This window comes from Panthera uncia, chromosome B4, assembly GCF_023721935.1.
Source record: "Panthera uncia isolate 11264 chromosome B4, Puncia_PCG_1.0, whole genome shotgun sequence".
Classification (NCBI taxonomy): Eukaryota; Metazoa; Chordata; class Mammalia; order Carnivora; family Felidae; genus Panthera; species Panthera uncia.
The window spans coordinates 19528250-19547071 of NC_064809.1; the positions used below are offsets into that span (position 1 = coordinate 19528250).

Below are 18822 nucleotides of genomic sequence, written 5' to 3' on the forward strand. Positions count from 1 at the left end.
TCCATCCTCTTCCTCTCCATCCTCTTCCTCTCCATCCTCTTCCTCTCTTCTTCCTCCCCCTTCCCTCTTCCTCCCTCTTCTTTCTCTTTCCCTCCGCCTTCTTTTCTTCTCCCCTTCTTTTCTTTCTCCTTCTGCCTCCTCTTCTCCCTCCTCTTTCACTTTTCACTTTCCTCTTTCCTTTCTTTTTTAAATCAGTAGACCTTCTGGGTACCATCTCCCTGCTGTCATCTGGGCTGGTTTCTCTTTAGGTCTGGATCTTCCCTTCACTATAATCTTGGGAGTTTCTTTGTTTCTTGCTTATTTTGGATTCTGTTTTGTAACACCTCACTTCCCCATTTCTTCATCTCTAATGGTTTATTTTCTTGTTTCGGTGGGCATCTCTAGCAACTTCATAGAAAATGGTGTGTGAGGAATAATTTTTTAAAGGTTTTTCAGGTTTGATAAAATTGTTGGCTTTATCATCTTGATTGATAGTTTGGCTGAATATAGAATTCTTGGTTGGAAATCATTTTCCTTTAGAATTTTGGCAATTTGCTTTTTAGCTTTCATGTTTCTGTTAAGAAATGTTGTAAAGTCCTGATTTCTAATATTTTGTATGTGATTGTTCTCTCTGGATTTAGTATTTTTTTATCCAGGTTATTTCTGATATTTTTCATGGTAGTGTGTTTCTCCTCACTCATTGTATTAGGCATACAATGGCCCTTTTGATTTGGCAAATCATGTTAGGGAACTTAAGTTTGGTCAATAGTAGAACTTTTAAAAATTATTTCTTTGATGATTTCATCAGTTCTGTTATTTTTTTCAGTATTTTTCTTTATTTTCTTTTTTCTTATTATTTTTAATCAAAAATTTTTTAAAAATTTACATCCAAGTTAGTTAGCATATAGTGCAATAATGATTTCAGGAGTAGATTCCAGTGATTCATTCCCTATGTATAACACCCAATGCTCATCTCAACAAATGTCTTCCTTAGTGCCCCTTACCCATTTAGCCATCCCCCTACCCACAACCCCTCCAGCAACCCTTAGTTCTCTATATTTAAGAGTCTCTTATTTTTGTCCCCCTTCCTGTTTTTATATTATTTTTGCTTTCCTTCTCATCTGTTTTGTATCTTAAATTCCACATGAGTGAAGTCATATGATATTTTTCTCTAATTTCGCTTAGCATAATACCCTCTAGTTCCATCCATGTTGTTGCAAATGGCAAGATTTCATTCTTTTTGATTGCGAAGTAATACTCCATTGTATATATATACCACATCTTCTTTATCCATTCATCTGTTGTTGGACATTTGGGCTCTTTCCATACTTTGGTTATTGTCGATAGTGCTGCTATAAACATTGGGGTGCATATGCCCCTTGGAAACAGCACACCTGTATCCCTTGGATAAATACCTAGTAGTGTAATTGGAAGGTGGTTCTATTTTTAACTTTTTTTTTTTCAAATGTTTGTTTATTTTTAAGAGCAAGACAAAACGATAGCAGTGGGGGGGGGAGGTGGGCAGTGGGGAAGGCGCAGAGCAAGAGGAAGGCACAGAATCCGAAGTAGGCTCCAGGCTCTGAGCTGTCAGCAAAGAGCCTGAAGAGGGGCTTGAACTAAAAAACCTGAAATCATGACCTGAGCCGCAGTTGGACGCCCAACCAACTGAGCCACCCAGGCGCCCCCGCCCTTTTTTTTAAACTTTTTGTGGAACCTCCATACTGTTTTCCAGAGTGGCTGCACCAGTTTGCATTCCTACCAGCAGTGCAAAAGAGATCCTTTTTCTCTGCATCCTTGCCAACATCTGTGGTTGTCTGAGTTGTTAATTTTAGCTGTTCTGACTGGTGTGAGGTGGTATGTCATTGTGGTTTTCATTTGTATTTCCCTGATAATGATGTTGAGTATTTTTAACTTTTTTTTTTTATTTAGAGAGCATGCGTGTGTGTGCAGGGGTGGTTGGAGGGGCAGAGGGAGAGAGAATTTTAAGCAGGCCCCATGCCCAGTGCAGAGCTGGATGCTGGACTTGATCTCATGACACTGAGATCATGACCTGAGCTGAAATCGAGTTGGACGCCTAGCTGCCTGAGCCACCCAGGCATCCCTGTATGTTTCTTTATTTGGATGTTGGCCTTTTTTTTTTTTAAACATAATTTATTGTCAAATTTGTTTCCATACAACACCCAGTGCTCATCCCAACAAGTGCCCTTCTCAAATCCCATCACTCACTTTCCCCTCTCCCTAGCCCCCATCAACCCTCAGTTTGTTCTCTGTAAGATGTTGGTCATTTTGAACTAATTTTCCAATTTTTAATATTTTGTTTAAGTTTTTTTTTTGGTTCTACTTTTTTTTTTTTTTTTTTAATGTTTATTTTTCAGAGAGAGAGAGAGTATGAGCAGGGGAGGGTAGAGAGAAAGGGAGACACAGAATATGAAGGAAATTCCAGGCTCTGAGCTGTCAGCACAGAGCCTGATGTGGGGCTTGAACCCATGAACTTTGAGATCATGATCTGAGCCGAAGTCGGACGCTTAACCGACTGAACCACCCAGGCGCCCCTTTGGTTCTACTTTTTGAGGCAATTCCTTACTTTGTCTTCTGACCCTTCACTTAGATTTTTAAAGTCTATTATGCTTTTCTCTTATGTTCTGTTTTTTATTCTTTATCTTCTGGTTTTATTTCTTGGATGTCTTTATTTCTTTGTTTTTTAGTTGAAGTATAGTTGACATACAAGTTTACATTAGTTTCAGGTGTGCAACATAGTGATTCCACGACTCTCTGTGTTATGCTGTGCTCACCACAAGTGTAGCTGCCATCTGTCACCCTACGGTGCTGTTACACAATCACTGAATATATTCCTTCTGCTGTGCCTTTGTATCCCTGTGACTTATTCCATAACTGGAAGCCTGTATCTCCTACTTCCTCTTCACTCATTTTGCCCATTCCCTCAGGGTCTGTTTTTGCTTATTTTCTTTGTTCTTCATTTGTTTAGATTCTGCATTTATTTTTATTTTTATTTATTTTTAATTTTTGTTTAACGTTTATTTATTTTTGAGACAGAGAGAGACAGAGCATGAACGGGGGAGGGTCAGAGAGGGGGAGACACAGAATCTGAAACAGGCTCCAGGCTCTGAGCTGTCAGCACAGAGCCCGACGCGGGGCTCCAACTCACGGACTGTGAGATCATGACCTGAGCCGAAGTCGGCTGCTTAACTGACTGAGCCACCCAGGTGCCCCTAGATTCTGCATTTAAACAAAATCATATGGTATTTGTCTTTTTCTGACTTATTTTAGTTAGCCTTATATCCTCTAGGACCATCCTTGTTGTTGCAAATGGCAAGGTCTCATTCTTTTTTTATGGCTCATTCTTTTTCCATGGACACTTGAGTCGCTTCTGTTATCTTGGCTATTATAATACTGCAGTAAACATAAAGGTGTGTATATGTTTTTGGATTAGTGTTTTCATTTTATTTGGGTAAATTCTCAGTAGTGGAAATACTACGTCATATGGTAATCTATTTTTAATTTTTGAGGAACCTCCATTCTGCTTTCCAATGTGGCTGCACCAATTCATACTGCCACCAACAGTGCCCGAGGGTTCCCATTACTCCATACATATCCTTGCCAACACTTGTTATTTCTTGTGGTTTTGATACTAGCCATTTTGACTGGTGTAAAATGATTTCTTATTGTGATTTTAATTTACATTTCCTTGATGATGAGTGATGTTGAACATCTTTTATTGTGTTTGTCGTTCAGTCTGTATGTCTTGTTTGGAAGAATGTCTGTTTCAGGTCTTTTGCCCATTTTTAAAAAATATTTTATTTTTAAGTAATGTCTAAACCCAACGTGGGGCTCAAACTCTTGGGATCAAGAGTCGCACGCTCCACCAGATGAGCCAGCCAGGCGCCTCAACCTCTGTCCATTTTTAAATTGGATTTTTTGGTGTTAAGTTCTTTTTTTTCATTTAGCATATTTTTTAATTTTTTATTTTTTTAAGTAGGTTCCACACCCAACATGGACCTTGAACTAATGACCCTGAGATTAAGAGTCACATGCTCTTATCGATTAAGCCAGTCAGGCCACCCCCATTCTTTATAGATTTTGCCTATTAATCCCTTATCAAATACATCATTTGCAAATATTTTTTCCCATTCAGTGAGTTGCCTTTTCTTTTCATTTTGTTGAGGGTTTCCTTTGCTGTACAAAAGGGTTTATTTTGATGTAGTCCCAATAATTTATTTTTGTTTTTTTTTTTCACCCTAAGGAGACCTACCTAGAAAAATGTTTCTATGGTTGATGTCAAAGATATTACTGTCTATGTTTTAGGAGTTTTCTGGTTTCAGGTCTCAAATTTTGATCTAATCCATTTTGAGTTTATTTTTGTTTGTGACTAAAAAGGGGTCCAGTTTTGTTCTTTTGCATGTAGCCGTCCAGTTTTCCCAGCACCGTTTGTTGAAGAGACTGTCTTTCCTCCATTGTATATTCTTGCCTTCTTTGTTGGAGATTACTTGACCATATAAGCGTCGGGTTATTTTTGAGCTCTCTCTTCTGTTCCACTTATCCGTGTGTCTGTTTTTGTGCTGTTGCATACTGTTTTGATTATTATAGCATTGTAATGTATCTTGAACTCTGGGATTGTGTTACCTCCAGCTTTGGTCTTCTCTCTCAAGATTGCTTTGGCTATTTAGTCTTTTGTGGTTTTCCATACAAATTTTAGTTTTATTCTAGTTCTGTGAAAAATGTTGGTATTTTGATAGGGATTATAGCCTGCTTTGGGTAGTATGGATATTTTAACAACATTGCCTCTTCCATTCCATGAGTATGGAATATCTCTTGAATGTTGTATTTTCCTTCATTGTGAAGGTATTAACCAGGTTTTTTTATTTTTGTTTTGTGTCAGTTTTCTGAAGTTTTCTTCTGCTCCTGGGACTCTCTTCCTCAGAAATTCTTTGTATTGTTGTTTTGGCCTGTCCTGTTAGAGACTTTGCTTAAAAATCTGGTGACTCTTGGGAGTGCTTAGGTGGATCAGTTAGTTAAGCAGCTGACTCTTGAGTTAGGCTGAGGTTATGATCTCAAGGTTGTGTGTGAGATTGAGCCGGGTGTTGGGCTCCACGCCCAGCCTGGATCCTGCCTAAGATCTCCATCTTCCACTTTGTCTACCCCTCCCACACTCGTGTGTGCGCACTCTCTCTCTCAGAAAAAATTAATAAAAAAATAAAAGAATTCCTACACTTGATCTTAGCCAAAAGGCTGAGAAGCGATAAAAAATAAATAAAAGAATTCCTTTAAAAAAGTGTGGTGACTCTTAGGCACCTATTTGAGATTGGAAGCTCTGTGTGTGTGGGCAGGGATTGTTGCTGATTGCCTTCATTTTAGGTGATCTAACTGGATTCTTTTATTAGGAGACCACCAGCTGGTTAGTTTATTGAGAGGGAACTCTTTCATCTGGTTGGGATTGACAGACCTGGTTACCAGTATTCTTTGAGCCAGATGTTTGCTGGAATTTCCTATTTACAATTAGATTTTCAGTTAATTCTTCTTTTTCAGTATGGTACCCCTTTCCTCAGCTGTGCTTGGTATCCTCAAATCCAGATTTCCTCATTTACCCTTTCTGCAGTTTCTGAGGATGGGGGTAGTTGAGAAGTAGATTAGAGGGGAGTTTGGTTGTTTTTCAGTATATCCTGTCTCTCCTTTTTAGCTTCACCTGAACGCATTCTTTTTGGATACATACACCAGCAGTGTGCATGTGTGACTCCTACCCCCTAGTGCCTGGTACCTAAAGTTTCTCCAGTTTCTGGTGCTATGTAGTCTAAGATACATTGCTTTTGGGCTTATCTTATTGCAGCAACCTTTTCTGATTTGTTAAGTCATTTACTCCTTGTCTCCTTTCTAGTTTCCAAAATTTTATAGCTGTTGTCTTCTCTTATGTTCTTTTTCTATTTGTGACTTTATGTCCTTTTACCTCACTTACTGGAGTTCTAGGAAGGAGGGTGGAATAAACTACCTGTGCTCATGATGTGGTCTTTTCCCATTTCTTCCAGGGTCTTGTTTTATGTTTTAGTCTGTCCTTTTTACTTGATTTGTTTCCCCTACTCACTTTACAGACATTTTTGAATCTTCCCATGGATTCTGCTTTCCCTTTACATTTTTCCCTTTTCATTTCTTGTCTTTTCTCTTTCCCTAGCGAGCTTCCTGGAAGAATAAAGCTGTAGTTGATACTTCTGCTTCACCTGTCTAGTATAGTCTAGCCTCTTAGTTGTACATAATGATTGAGATACAACTTTGTTGTCATTTTAAGCAGTTGTGTATGAAATCTGTATTTGCTGTAAGACTCTCATCATGGACACTTGTCCATTTCGTCTTTTAGTAATCCTTATATAAAAGTTCGTGTACAAGAAATTCTTTTAATAACTTAGCATCAGGAAAAGTGACTCCCTTGAGGATTTGGTATATTTCCTCCTTTTTGATGGCTCTGGTGATGCACATTCTGTTTTTCTTTTTGTTCTGGCTATCAGGTAGCCCAGAACCAAATCTGGTCTTTAGTTACATCAGTTATATTAATCTGATTATTAGTATGTTTGTTTCTTCCTTCTCCTCCTGTGGAGTTTAGGACTTCACCTCTTATCTCTGTTTCTCTGCGTGTTGATTTCATTCTCTCATACTACAGACTCTCTACTTCATGAGGCTGGAACCATGACTGCTGGCAGCTCTTGGCTCTCATCTTCCCAGCCCCTTCTACCAGAAGAAGGGGCTCTCTTGAAGAATCCTGGGAAGGACTCTGATTGGCCTGTCTTGGATCATGTACCCACCATCCCTGTGGCTGGAGTGGGGAGGGTACTATGAATGGCAACCCTCACTAGAACTACATAGTTGGAGTCAGGGGTAAGAGCAGTTTCCCTAAATCAGGGGGATGACCTTCATACTGGCTTTCAATGTTCATTCTTCTATTTTTTGTTGTTATAATACAGGTTGTTAATGTGTGCACTGCCTCAGATCCTTTTCTGAAAAAAATTTGAGTGTAAAGAAATAAGTGCATAAGATATCACAAACTCCTGTTCATTCACCTTTGATATTATTACATTTGGCTCTAAGTCTGCCGTTGTTGATTATGCTGTTAACTTCAAATGGGAAAATCCAACATTTTTTCAGTTTTCATTCTCTTTGATCCACTTGTCAGCATTTAAAACTGATCACTCAGTTGCTCTGTGATCACTAGTGTCGTCGTAAAAACCGATCACTCCATTGCAACTCTCTCTTCTCATGACTTTTGGGAAGCTGCTTTCTTCTAACCTCTTTAAACATATTGCCTTTTGGTTTTCTGTTTGGCGTTACTTCCTTCCTTCCTTTAAAATTTAAGTTACAGGGGCGCCTGGGTGGCGCAGTCGGTTAAGCGTCCGACTTCAGCCAGGTCACGATCTCGCGGTCTGTGAGTTCGAGCCCCGCGTCAGGCTCTGGGCTGATGGCTCGGAGCCTGGAGCCTGTTTCCGATTCTGTGTCTCCCTCTCTCTCTGCCCCTCCCCCGTTCATGCTCTGTCTCTCTCTGTCCCAAAAATAAATAAAAAACGTTGAAAAAAAATTTTAAAATTTAAGTTACATGATTGCTTTTCTGGCTTGTTTGATTATCTTAACTCTGTGAAAAATTATGATGTATGCTTGGGGATCTAAGTATTAATAATATCACCTGAATAATTTTTTTCTAGTCTTCAGATCCATATTTGCAATTACCTTCTGGATATCTGTATCTAGGTATCCTAGGCATCTTAAATTTGATTTCTCAGGGTGTCTGGGTGGCCCAGTCGGTCAAGTGGCCGACTTCAGCTCAGGTCATGATCTTGCAATCTGTGGGTTCGACCCCTGCGTCGGGCTCTGTGCTGACGGCTCAGAGCCTAGAGCCTGCTTCCGATTCTGTGTTTCCCTCTCTCTCTGCCCCTCCCCTGCTTGCTCTCTGTCTCTCTCTCAAAAGTAATAAACATTAAAAAATTTTTTTAAATTTGATTTCTTTACCTCTCTAGTCATTGGCATAATTTAAGCTTTAATTTTTTTTTTTTGTCTAGAGAATTGCAATAGCTTGAATTAACTTAGTTTTTGGTAAGGTGATACATTGACATGGTTCAAAAATATAAAAAGATAAATAGTGGGGGCACTTGGTTGTGTCAGTCCATGGAACATGCGACTCTTGATCTCTTGAGATCATGACCTGAGCTGAAGTTGGATGCTCAACCAACTGAGCCACCCAGGCACCCCTCCTGTAGTGTATCTTAACTGTTGGTGGAGGGAAACTTTTTTTCCCTTGTCCATAGTATTTTTACTATAAGTATTGTATTTCTCACTGACCCCTTTTTAAAATAATTTTTTAAAATGCTTATTTTTTGGGGGGGGGGGGAAGAGAGAGAGCACTCGTACACGCGTGCACGCGCAACTTGGGGAGGGACAGAGAGAGAGGGAGACGCAGAATCTGAAGCAGGCTCTAGGCTCTGAGCTGTCAGCACAGAACCTGATGCCGGGCTTGAACTCATGGATGCCAAGATCATGACCTGAGCTGAAGTCAGACACTTAACTGACTGAGCCACTCAGGTGCCCATCTTTTGGCACTTTTATGTAGTTTTCAGCCTACAAGTCCTATACACATTTTGTGGATTTATACCTAAGTATTTAATTTTTGGGGAAGCAGTTAGAAGTAGTATTGAATGCTTAAATTTGGTGTCATGGCATGGTAGTAACAATTGATTTTTACCTTAGATTTTGCAACCTTGCTGAATTCTTATATGAATTACAGGAGTTTTATTATAGATTCCTTGGGATTTTCTTTGTAGGGTTATTATTATTTCTTCCTTCTCAATTTGTACGCCTTTAGTGAAATTTCTGGCTAGAAACCTCAGCATGGTTTGGATTTAAGATTTAAGACCTTTGGGGAAAGGATTGATTCCATGATGAAAACCACTAAGTAGGCTTTTTTGTAGATGATGAAAACCACTGTAGGGTTTTTGTAGATGTCTGTATGAAGTTGAAGAAGTTACCTGCGTTGTATTCCTATTTTTCTTATGTATGTGTGTATGTATTTATTTAAAAATTTTTAATCTTTATTTTTGAGGGAGAGAGAGACAGAGCACGAGCAAGGGAGGAACAGAGAGAGAGGGAGACACAGAATCTGAAGCAGGCTCCAGGCTCTGAGCTGTCAGCACAGAGCCTGACGCAGGGTTTGAACTCACTGACCATGAGCTTATGACCTGAGCCCAACCCACTGAGCCACCCAGGCGCCCCATTCTTATGTATTTATTTTATTTTATTTTATTTATTTATTTATTTTTTTATTATTCTTATGTATTTATTTTAAAAAGTCACGGATGGGTGTTGAATTTTGTTAGGTGCTTTTTCTGGCATTAATAGATGTACTTTTTTTTTTTTTAAACCTGTTAATATGGTAGATTACGTTCATTGATTTTGAATATTTAACTTAAGTGGAGTAAGCCCCGCTCGATATGGCACATAACTTTTTTTTTTTTTTTTAATTTTTTTTTTTTTCAACGTTTTTAATTTATTTTTGGGACAGAGAGAGACAGAGCATGAACGGGGGAGGGGCAGAGAGAGAGGGAAACACAGAATCGGAAACAGGCTCCAGGCTCCGAGCCATCAGCCCAGAGCCCGACGCGGGGCTCGAACTCACGGACCGCGAGATCGTGACCTGGCTGAAGTCGGATGCTTAACCGACTGCGCCACCCAGGCGCCCCAACACATAACTCTTTTTTTTCCAACGTTTTTTTTTTATTTTTTATTTTTTTATTTTTTTATTTTTATTTTTGGGACAGAGAGAGACAGAGCATGAACGGGGGAGGGTCAGAGAGAGGGAGACACAGAATCGGAAACAGGCTCCAGGCTCCGAGCCATCAGCCCAGAGCCTGACGCGGGGCTCGAACCCACGGACCGCGAGATCGTGACCTGGCTGAAGTCGGACGCTTAACTGACTGCGCCACCCAGGCGCCCCATAACTCTTTTTATGTGTTACAGGATTCTATTTATATTTTGTTAAGGATTTTTGCATCTCTCTAGTCATGAGAGATACTGGTCTATAGTTTTTCTTTTCATGTTCTATATGGTTTTGGTATTGGAGTAATACTAGCTTTGTAGAATGAGTTGGGAGAAATGCTGCTTTTTCTGTTTCCTGGAAGAGATTGTATAGAATTGGTGTTAATTCTTTAGATGGTTGGTACAGTTGTCCACTGAAACTACCTGGACCTTCATATTTCTTTTTTGGTAGTTTTTAAGGTACAAATTAAAATTTAAAAATAGTGACAGGGCTAGGGTTTCTGGCTGGCTCATTTGGAAGAGCATATGACTCTTGATTTTGGGGTCATGAGTTCAAGCCCCATATTGGGTGTAGAGATTACTAAAAACCAAAAAAACCCCACAAAAAACCCCAAAAAACTTAAAATAGTTACAGGGTTATTCACATTACCAGTTTCATAATTGGTGAGTCAGAGTAGTTTGTGTTTTTCAAGGAAGGGATCCATCTTATCTAAGTTGTCAGTTATGCGTGTGAAGTTGTTCATGGTATTCCCGATTATCTTTTTGTTGTCTGCAGGTTCTGTGCTGATATCCCGGTTTCATTTCTGATACTGATTTGTCTTCTTTCCTTTTCTTTGTCAGCGTTGCTAGAGGTTTATCAATTTTATTGATCTTTTCAGAGAAGCAGCTCCTTCCTTGTTTTGTTGATTTTTCTTTTTTTTTTTTTTTTCTAGTTTAAATTTTACTGACTTCTCTTTATTTTTAATTGCTGTCTGCTTGCTTTGGGTTTATTTTGTTCTTTTTTTAGTTTTCTGTGGTAGAAGCTTCGATTATTGATTTGAGACTCTGACTTTTCTGTGCATGGTTATAAATTTCCCTTTTATTACTGGTTTAGTATGTCCCACAGGTTTTAGGATTTTCACTGAGTTTTTTTTTTTTTCATTTTCTTCACAACTTCCTCTTTCAATATTGTGTCACTTTCTTGCCTCTGTGGTTTCTTTTGTTATTAATTTATTTAAAACATTTTTAATGTTTATTTTTGAGAGAGAGAGAGCACGTGAGCGCTCGCACAAGTAGGGGAGGGGCAGAGACAGAGGGAAACACAGAATGCAAAGCAGGCTCTAGGGTCTGAGCTGTCAGCACTGAGCTTGATGTGGGGCTCAAATCCACGAACCGTGAGATCACGACCTGAGGCAAAGTCAGATGCTTAACCTGAGCCACCCAGGCACCCCAGGCCTCTGATTTCTGATGAGAAATTTGCTCCCAAGTTAATTTTATTGTATAAAGAAAGTGTTTTTCTCTGACTTCTTTTCAAGATATCTTCCTTGTTTTTAGATTTTAGAAGTTTAATCAGGATGTGTTTAGGGGTAGTTGCCTTTTGAATTATCCCTTTTGAGATTTGCTCAGCTTCTTGATTCTGTAGTTTTATATCTTACCAAAACGGAACATTTTCAGCCATTCTTTTTTTTTAATGTTTTATTTATTTTTGAGAGAAAGAGCTTGAGTGGGGGGGAAGGGCAAAGAGAGAGGGGGACAGAGGATCTGAAGCAGGCTCTGAGATGACAGCAGAGAGCCCGGTGTGGGGTTTGAACTCATGAACTATGAGATCGTGACCTGAGCCAAAGTCATATGCTCAGCCACCTGTGTGCCCCCAGTCATTCTTTGTTTGAGTACTTTTTCTTTTTTCTGCTTTTAAAAAAATTTTTAATGTTTATTTTTGGGAGAGAGATGGGGGGGCAGAGAAAGAGGGAGACACAGAATCCGAAGCAGGCTCCAGGCTCTGAGCTGTCAGCACAGAGCTCGACCTGGGGCTCAAACCCATGAACTGTGAGATCATGACCTGAGCCAAAGTTGGATGCTCAACTGACTGAGTCACCCAACTGATTGAGTACTTTTGTAGTCCCGCTTTATATCTCCTTTTCTTCTTGAGACTGATGACATAAATGTTAAGAATTTTTGTTATGGTCCCAGAGGTCTTTGAGGATCTGTTCATTTTTATTTCTTCACACTCTTCCCTGTTGTTTATTTTGAATAATTTTGATTGTTATATCATCTAGCTCATGGATTCTTTTACTCTCTTTCCTTGATTCTGCTATTGAAGTCACATACTGAGCTTTTAATTTTGTTTATTGTACTTTTCAGTTCTAAAATTTTCCATTTGGTTCTTTATATTTTAGATTTTTGCTGAGGCTTTTTATATTTCATTTCTGTGTTTGTAATTGCTCATGGAATCATTTATTTATATTTTTAAAGTTTATATATTAGAGAATGCAAGCAGGGAAGGGGAAGAGGGAGGGGGAGAGAGAATCCCAAGCAGGCTCCGCATTGTCAGTGTAGGGCCTGATGTGAGGCTTGACCCAAGAACCGTGAGATCATGACCTGAGCCAAGATCAAGAGTCAGATGCTTAACTGACTGAGCCATCTAGGTGCCCCTGGAATCATTTTTTAAAAAAAGATTTAATTTAATCTCTACACCCAGTGTGGGGCTTGAATTTATAATCCTGAGATCAAGAGTTGTATGCTGTACCGGCTGAGCCAGCCAGGCATTCCTCATTTAGTCATTTTTATTATGGGTGCTTTAAAATCTTCATCAGGGGGCACCTGGGTGGCTCAGTTGGTTAAGCGTCCGACTTTGGCTCAGGTCATGATCTCATGATTTGTGGGTTCAAGCCCCACATTGGGCTCTGTGCTGACAGCTCAGAGTCTGGAGCCTGCTTTGGATTCTGTATGTCCCTCTCTCTCTGCCTCTCCCCTGCTTGCACTCTGTCTTTTTCTCTTTCGCTTTCAAAAATAAATAAACGTTAAAAATTTTTTTTTTTTTTGTTTTTAAATCTTTATCAGAAGATTCTAACATCCTGGAGTGCCTGAGCAGCTCAGTTGGTTGAGTATCCATCCATCTTCGGCTCAGGTCATGATCTCATGGTTGGTGAGTTTGAGCCCCACATTGGGCTCACTGCTGCCAGTGCAGAGCCTGCTTCAGATCCTCTGTCCCTCTCTTCTCTTTGACCCACCCCTACTCATGCTGTCTCTCTTAAGAAGAATTAAAAAAAAGGATAATTGTAACCTCTGTCAGATGTTAAAATTACAAATATCTACGTGTTGACATCTGTTGATTGTCTTTTTCATTCAATTTGAGATCTTCTGGTTTTTGTTACGACAAATGATTTTATTTATTTTGAGAGAGAGAGAGAGCGCGAGCATGGGAGGGGCAGAGAGAGAGGGAGAGAGAATCCCAAGTTGACTCTACACTGCCAGCATGGAGCCTGATGTGGGGCTCAAACCCACAAACCATGAGATCATGACCTCAGCTGAAATCAAGAGTTGGATCCTTAACCAACTGAGCCACCCAGGTGCCCCTATGACAAATGATTGAAACCTGAACGTTTTTGTGTTATGTTATGGGACTTTGCATCTTACACAAACCTGTTTTAGCTGGCTTTTTCTGACACTTGTCTGATTTGAGGAGTTGTGGTTGGCATCTCCTTATGCCAGATATGGGATGAAGTTCACATTCCCTCTTGGGCCTTTGTTGACATTTGAGGGAGGCTGCTTGTTAATGCTAAGCAGAGGTGCGTATGATGGTGCTCTACCTGATCGCCACAATGGATATGGCTTCATTTACCACTGTGTGTTGGTGAAACTCCTAACTCCTTGCTAGATGTTCTGACACCACCCCAGGGACAGGATTAGTTTCCTTGTTACTGCCAGATGGAGGTGAAAGTCCAGGCTTCCCTTGTTGTCTCCATTGACACAGTAGGGGGACATGCTCATTACCAGCCAGTGAGGTTGAGAATTCTGGTTCCCTGTTTGTTCTGCTCTTACACTACCCCAGGGGTAGTCTTGGAATGACTCATAATCTCACAAGAGTGGATGTCTAGGTTCCTTGCTTGACCATTGCAGGAGTGGGTAGGATCAGCTTTTTCTGTGGTGATGTGCTGGAGTAGAGCAGCACTGTCTAAAAGTTTTCTTTTCCTAGCTAATATGAGCCCTTCCTGGTTGTTTGTCTAGCAAAAGAGAGGAGTCCTTTCATTTGAGCTTTTTTTGGGGGTGGGGGGGGGTCTGTTCTGTGCTTGTCGGTGCTTCTGGGTTGCTGACTTCTTCCAATCAAAGAGTGGGATATATTAGGCAAAAAGAAAACCTGTGGAACCTCAGTGCCATGTTATTCCTTGAGTCCTGTGGTTTCTAGCTAATTTGCCTTCTTAACATTTTTCAGAATGTATTTGTTTCATTTATAGTGTCTACAGTTTTTGTTTGTATTGCCTAAGAGGGAAAAGTACATCTCCATCATCCAGTAAATGGAGGAAGTGTAGCCTTTGATTTCAATGAGTTGGCTCTGTTGTTTTTGATTTATATTTCATTGATTTCTGCTCTGATCCTTATTTCTTCTTTTTTGTCCTTTAATTTCTTGAGGTACAAGGTGAAGTCATTGATTTGAGATTTCTGACAGGTATTTAGTGCTGTAACTTTTCCCCTCAATTATTGCTTTAACTGCCTTACACAGATTTTGGTAAGTTTTGTTTTCATTTTCATTCATTTAAAAATAGATTCAATTTTCTCTTTTGGTTTCTTTTTTGACTTACTCGTCAGAGAAAATTCTTTGTATTACTTGAAACCTTTAAAATTTATCAGTAGTTGTTTCATGGCCTGAATATAGATCTGTCTTGGTGAATCTTCCATATGTCCTTGAATATTTTGCTAGTTTGTGTAGAGTATCCTGTCGATGTCACTTAATGTCAGTTTGTTTGATGGTGTTCTTCTGGTTGATAATGTTGTTCAAAGTTACTATATTCTTACTGATTTTCTGTTTACTGGTTCTATCAATTGAGAGAGGTTTGTTGAAATCTCCATATATAATTGTGGATTTTCCCATTTCTTTTTGTAGTTCTGTTATTATTACATCATGTAGTTGGAAGCTGTTACTAGATGAATAAATGTTTAGGATTTTGATATTGTCTTAATGAGTTAAAGCCTTTATCTTTGTAAAATGATCCTCTTTTTTCCTGATACTGTTGATTTTTTTATGTCTTTTTATGGAAGTGTAATTAACATAGTGTTACATTAGTTTCAGGGGTACAATATTATTCAACAATTCTATACATTTCTTAGTGCTCATCAACATAATCATTAATCTAATCACCTTTATTATTGTTCTTCTTGTCTATTTTACCCACTTACACTTTACTGTTTTCCATTTTACTCCCCATTCCCCACCTTCCCTTCTGGCAGCCCCCAGTTCTTTGTATTTATGGGTCTGTTTATGTTTTGTTTGTTCACTTATTGTTTTCTTTTTTAGATTCCACACATAAGCTAAATCATATGGAATTTGTCTTTCCCTGGCTGACTTATTTTAGCATTATACTCTCTAGATTCATTCATGTTGTTGCAAATGGAAAGATTTTATTCTTTTTTTTTTTTAATGGCTGAGTAATACTCCATTACCTACACATACATGCACACCTTCTTTATTCATCTATCCATAGACACTTTGGTTGCTTCCATATGTTGGCTATTGTAAATAATACTGCAGTAAACATAGAAGTACATGTATCTTTTTGAATTAGTATTTTTGTTTTATTTGGGTAAATATTCAAGTGGAATTACTGGATTATATGATACTTCTACTTTTAATTTTTTGAGGGATCACTATACTATTTTACATAATGGCTGCATCCGTTGCGTTTCCACCAACAGTGCATGAGGGTTTCTTTTTCTGTATGTCTCCTTTGGAGAAATGTACATTCAGGGCTTTTGCCCACTTTTTAATCAGATTTTTTTTTGTGTGTGTGTTGAGTTGTGTAAGTTCTTTGTATTTTATTTTATTTTATTTTTATTTTTTAACATTTATTTATTTTTGAGACAGAGAGAGAGAGAGAGCATGAGCAGGGGAGGGGCAGAGAGAGAGGGAGACACAGAATCTGAAACGGGCTCCAGGCTCTGAGCTGTCAGTACAGAGCCCGACGCGGGGCTCAAACTCACGGACCGCGAGATCATGACCTGAGTCGAAGTCGGCCGCTCAACCGACTGAGCCACCCAGGCGCCCCTCTTTGTATATTTTGAATATTTACCCCTTATCAGATTTATCATGTACAAACATTGTCCCCGTTCAGTGGATTGCTTTTAGTTGAGGATATCCTTAGCTGTGCGAAAGCATTTTATTTTGATGTAGTCCCAAAGTTTATCCTTGCTTTTATTTATGTGCCTGAGGAGACATATCTAGAAAAATTTTTCTATGGCTGATGTCAAAGATATTACTGCCTATGTTTTCTTCTAAGAGTTTTCTGGTTTCAGGTCTTATATTTAGATTTTCAATCTATTTTGAGTTTTTTTGTGTGTGGGTGACTAAGAAAGTGGTCCAGTTTTGTTCTTTTATTTATTTATTTATTTATTTATTTTTTTAAAATGTGTGCTTACTTAGAGTGTGAGCAGGGGAGGGGTGGGGGGGGGGGGACACAGAATCTGAAGCAGGCTCCAGGCTCTGAGCTGTCAGCACAGAGCCCGACGTGGGGCTTGGACCCACAAACTGTGAGGTCATGACCTGAGCTGAAGTCGGCCGCTTAACCGACTGAGCCACCCAGAGCCCCCTCTCTACTTTGTTGTTGATGTATAGAAATGCAACAGAGTTCTGTATATTACTCTATTATTCTTTTATCTTGTGATTTTACTGAATTCATTTACAGTATAATAAAATGATGGAGTCTCTAGAGTTTTGTATGTATAGTATCATGTCATCTGCAAACAGTGGCAGTTTTACTTCTTCCTTACCAGTTTGGATACTTTTCGTTTCTTTTTCTTGTCTGATTGCTGCAGCCAGGACTTTGGTACTGTGTTGAATAAAATGGTCAGAGTGAACATCCTTGTCTCCTCCCTGATCTTAACAGGAAAAGCTTTTTTTAAATTTGCACTGTTGACTATGATGTTGGCTGTGGGTTTTTCATATATGGGCTTTATTATGTTGAGAAATGTTCCTTCTATACCTACTTTGTTGAGGGTTTTTATCATGAATACATGTTGTACTTTGTCAAATGCCTTTTCTGCATCTATTGACATCATATCATTTTTATCCTTTCTCCTATTAATGTGATGTATCATGTTGATTCATTTGCAAATATTGAACTATACTTGTATCCTAGGAAAAAAATCCCACTTGATTGTGGTGAATGATTCTTATTGATTATTGTGGGATTCCGTTGGTAATATTTTGTTGAGAATTTTTGCATCTATATTAGATAGGATTGTAGTTCTCTTTTCTTGTAGTGTCTTTATCTGGTTTTTGTATCAGGTTAATGCTGGCCTTGTAAAATAAATTTCAAAGCTTTACTTCCTTTTTTTTTTTTTTTTTTTTTTTGGTAATAGTTTGAGAAGACTAGGTATTAACTCTTCTTTAAATGTTTGGTAGAATTCACCTTTGTTAAACCCACTATCTTTGTGAAATAAGCCTCCTTTTTCTGATAATATTGATTAAAAATTTTTTTTTAATGTTTATTTTATTTTTGAGAGAGAGACAGACCACGAGCAGGGGAGGGGCAGAGAGAGAGAGGGAGGCACAGAACCCGAAGCAGGCTCCAGGCTCTGAGCTGTCAGCACAGAGCCTGACGTGGGGCTCGAACCCATGAACCGTGAGATCATGACCTGAGTTGAAGTCAGATGCTCAGCTGACTGAGCCACCCAGGCATCCCGATAATATTGATTTTTAAATCTACTTTAAGTGATATTAATATAACCATTTTTACTTTTTTTGATACTCCATGATGTAATATGAACTGTTTCTCTGGCTGCTTTAAAGATACTTAAAAGTATATTATATATAAAGATTTTTGCCAATTGTAATTATATGTTTTAGTTTTCATTTCTTTCTTTCTTTGGATATATTGACACATGGTTTACACTTCATTATGTTTCTATTGCTTGGTGTTTAAAGAGTGCTTTTGTTCTGTGTGCTTATAATATCATTAAGAATGGCAAATTGTTGACATTTTTCCTGATTTTTTTCACCTGCATTATCTCCTTGTTAGTGGCTCCAAATTCAAGTATATTTGGCCTTTTGAAGTTATCTTACAGCTAACTTAAACTCTCTTCATTTATTTTTAAGTAAACTCTACTCTTGGGACTCAAACTCACGACCCCAAGATCAAGTGTCATGTGCTCCATTTACTGAGCCAGCCAGGTGCCCCATACTCTGTTAATTTTTTAAAGTATTTTTTCTATGTGTTTCATTTTAGTTATTAGCTATTACTTGATTTCTTGTGCTGTAAATCTTATACAATATATTTTTCATCTTTTTTTTTTTTCCAGTATTATTTTTCATCTTAGACCTTGGTCATTTTCATCACTAGAAGTTCAAATTTTTAAAAACTCTTATTCATATTTCTACTTAACATGTTCAGTGTTTTTGCCAGCTTTTTGAACAGTGAGTGTATTCACTATAATTGTTTTATAAGATTTGTGTACTAAATTTGTTATGTGTCATTTCAAGATTGGTTTGACTGGTACTTGTTTCATTATTGGATGTAATTTGTTGCTTCTGTGTGTATGTCTTGTAAGTTTGTATTGATTTTTAATCATTGTGAATTTTATCTTGTTTTGTTCTCTATTTTAGTATGCCTAAAAATACTTTTTGTACTTTGTTCTGTGACATGGTTATTAGAAAAGTTTGTCCCTTTTGGGTCTTGGTTTTATGTTTTGTTTAGATAGACCAGAGCTCAGTTTAGTCTAAGGGTTAACTTTTCCCACTTTCGGAGGCATAATCCTTCTTAGTACTTTGATGCAGTATTAATTATTGGGTGTTTTATTCTGACTTTCCGAAACAAGCATTATTTGCATCCTTCTGTGAGTTCTGGTGCTGGG

The 18822-nt window shown here is 38.5% G+C and overlaps 1 protein-coding gene and 1 pseudogene across 13 annotated transcripts in view; one reads left to right on the forward strand and one right to left on the reverse strand.

Annotated features, from left to right (window-relative positions):
* The window catches only part of MLLT10 (MLLT10 histone lysine methyltransferase DOT1L cofactor), a 235295-nt gene that overhangs the window by 14458 nt on the left and 202015 nt on the right, over window positions 1–18822 (forward strand). For all 13 annotated transcript variants that reach the window (XR_007456916.1, XM_049626908.1, XM_049626907.1 and 10 more), the window contains exon 2: window positions 6644–6858. The gene's annotated coding sequence lies outside the window, so the exon portion shown is untranslated. The remainder of the gene's footprint in view (window positions 1–6643; window positions 6859–18822) is intronic.
* Window positions 5149–5238, reverse strand: LOC125920593 (uncharacterized; annotated as a pseudogene).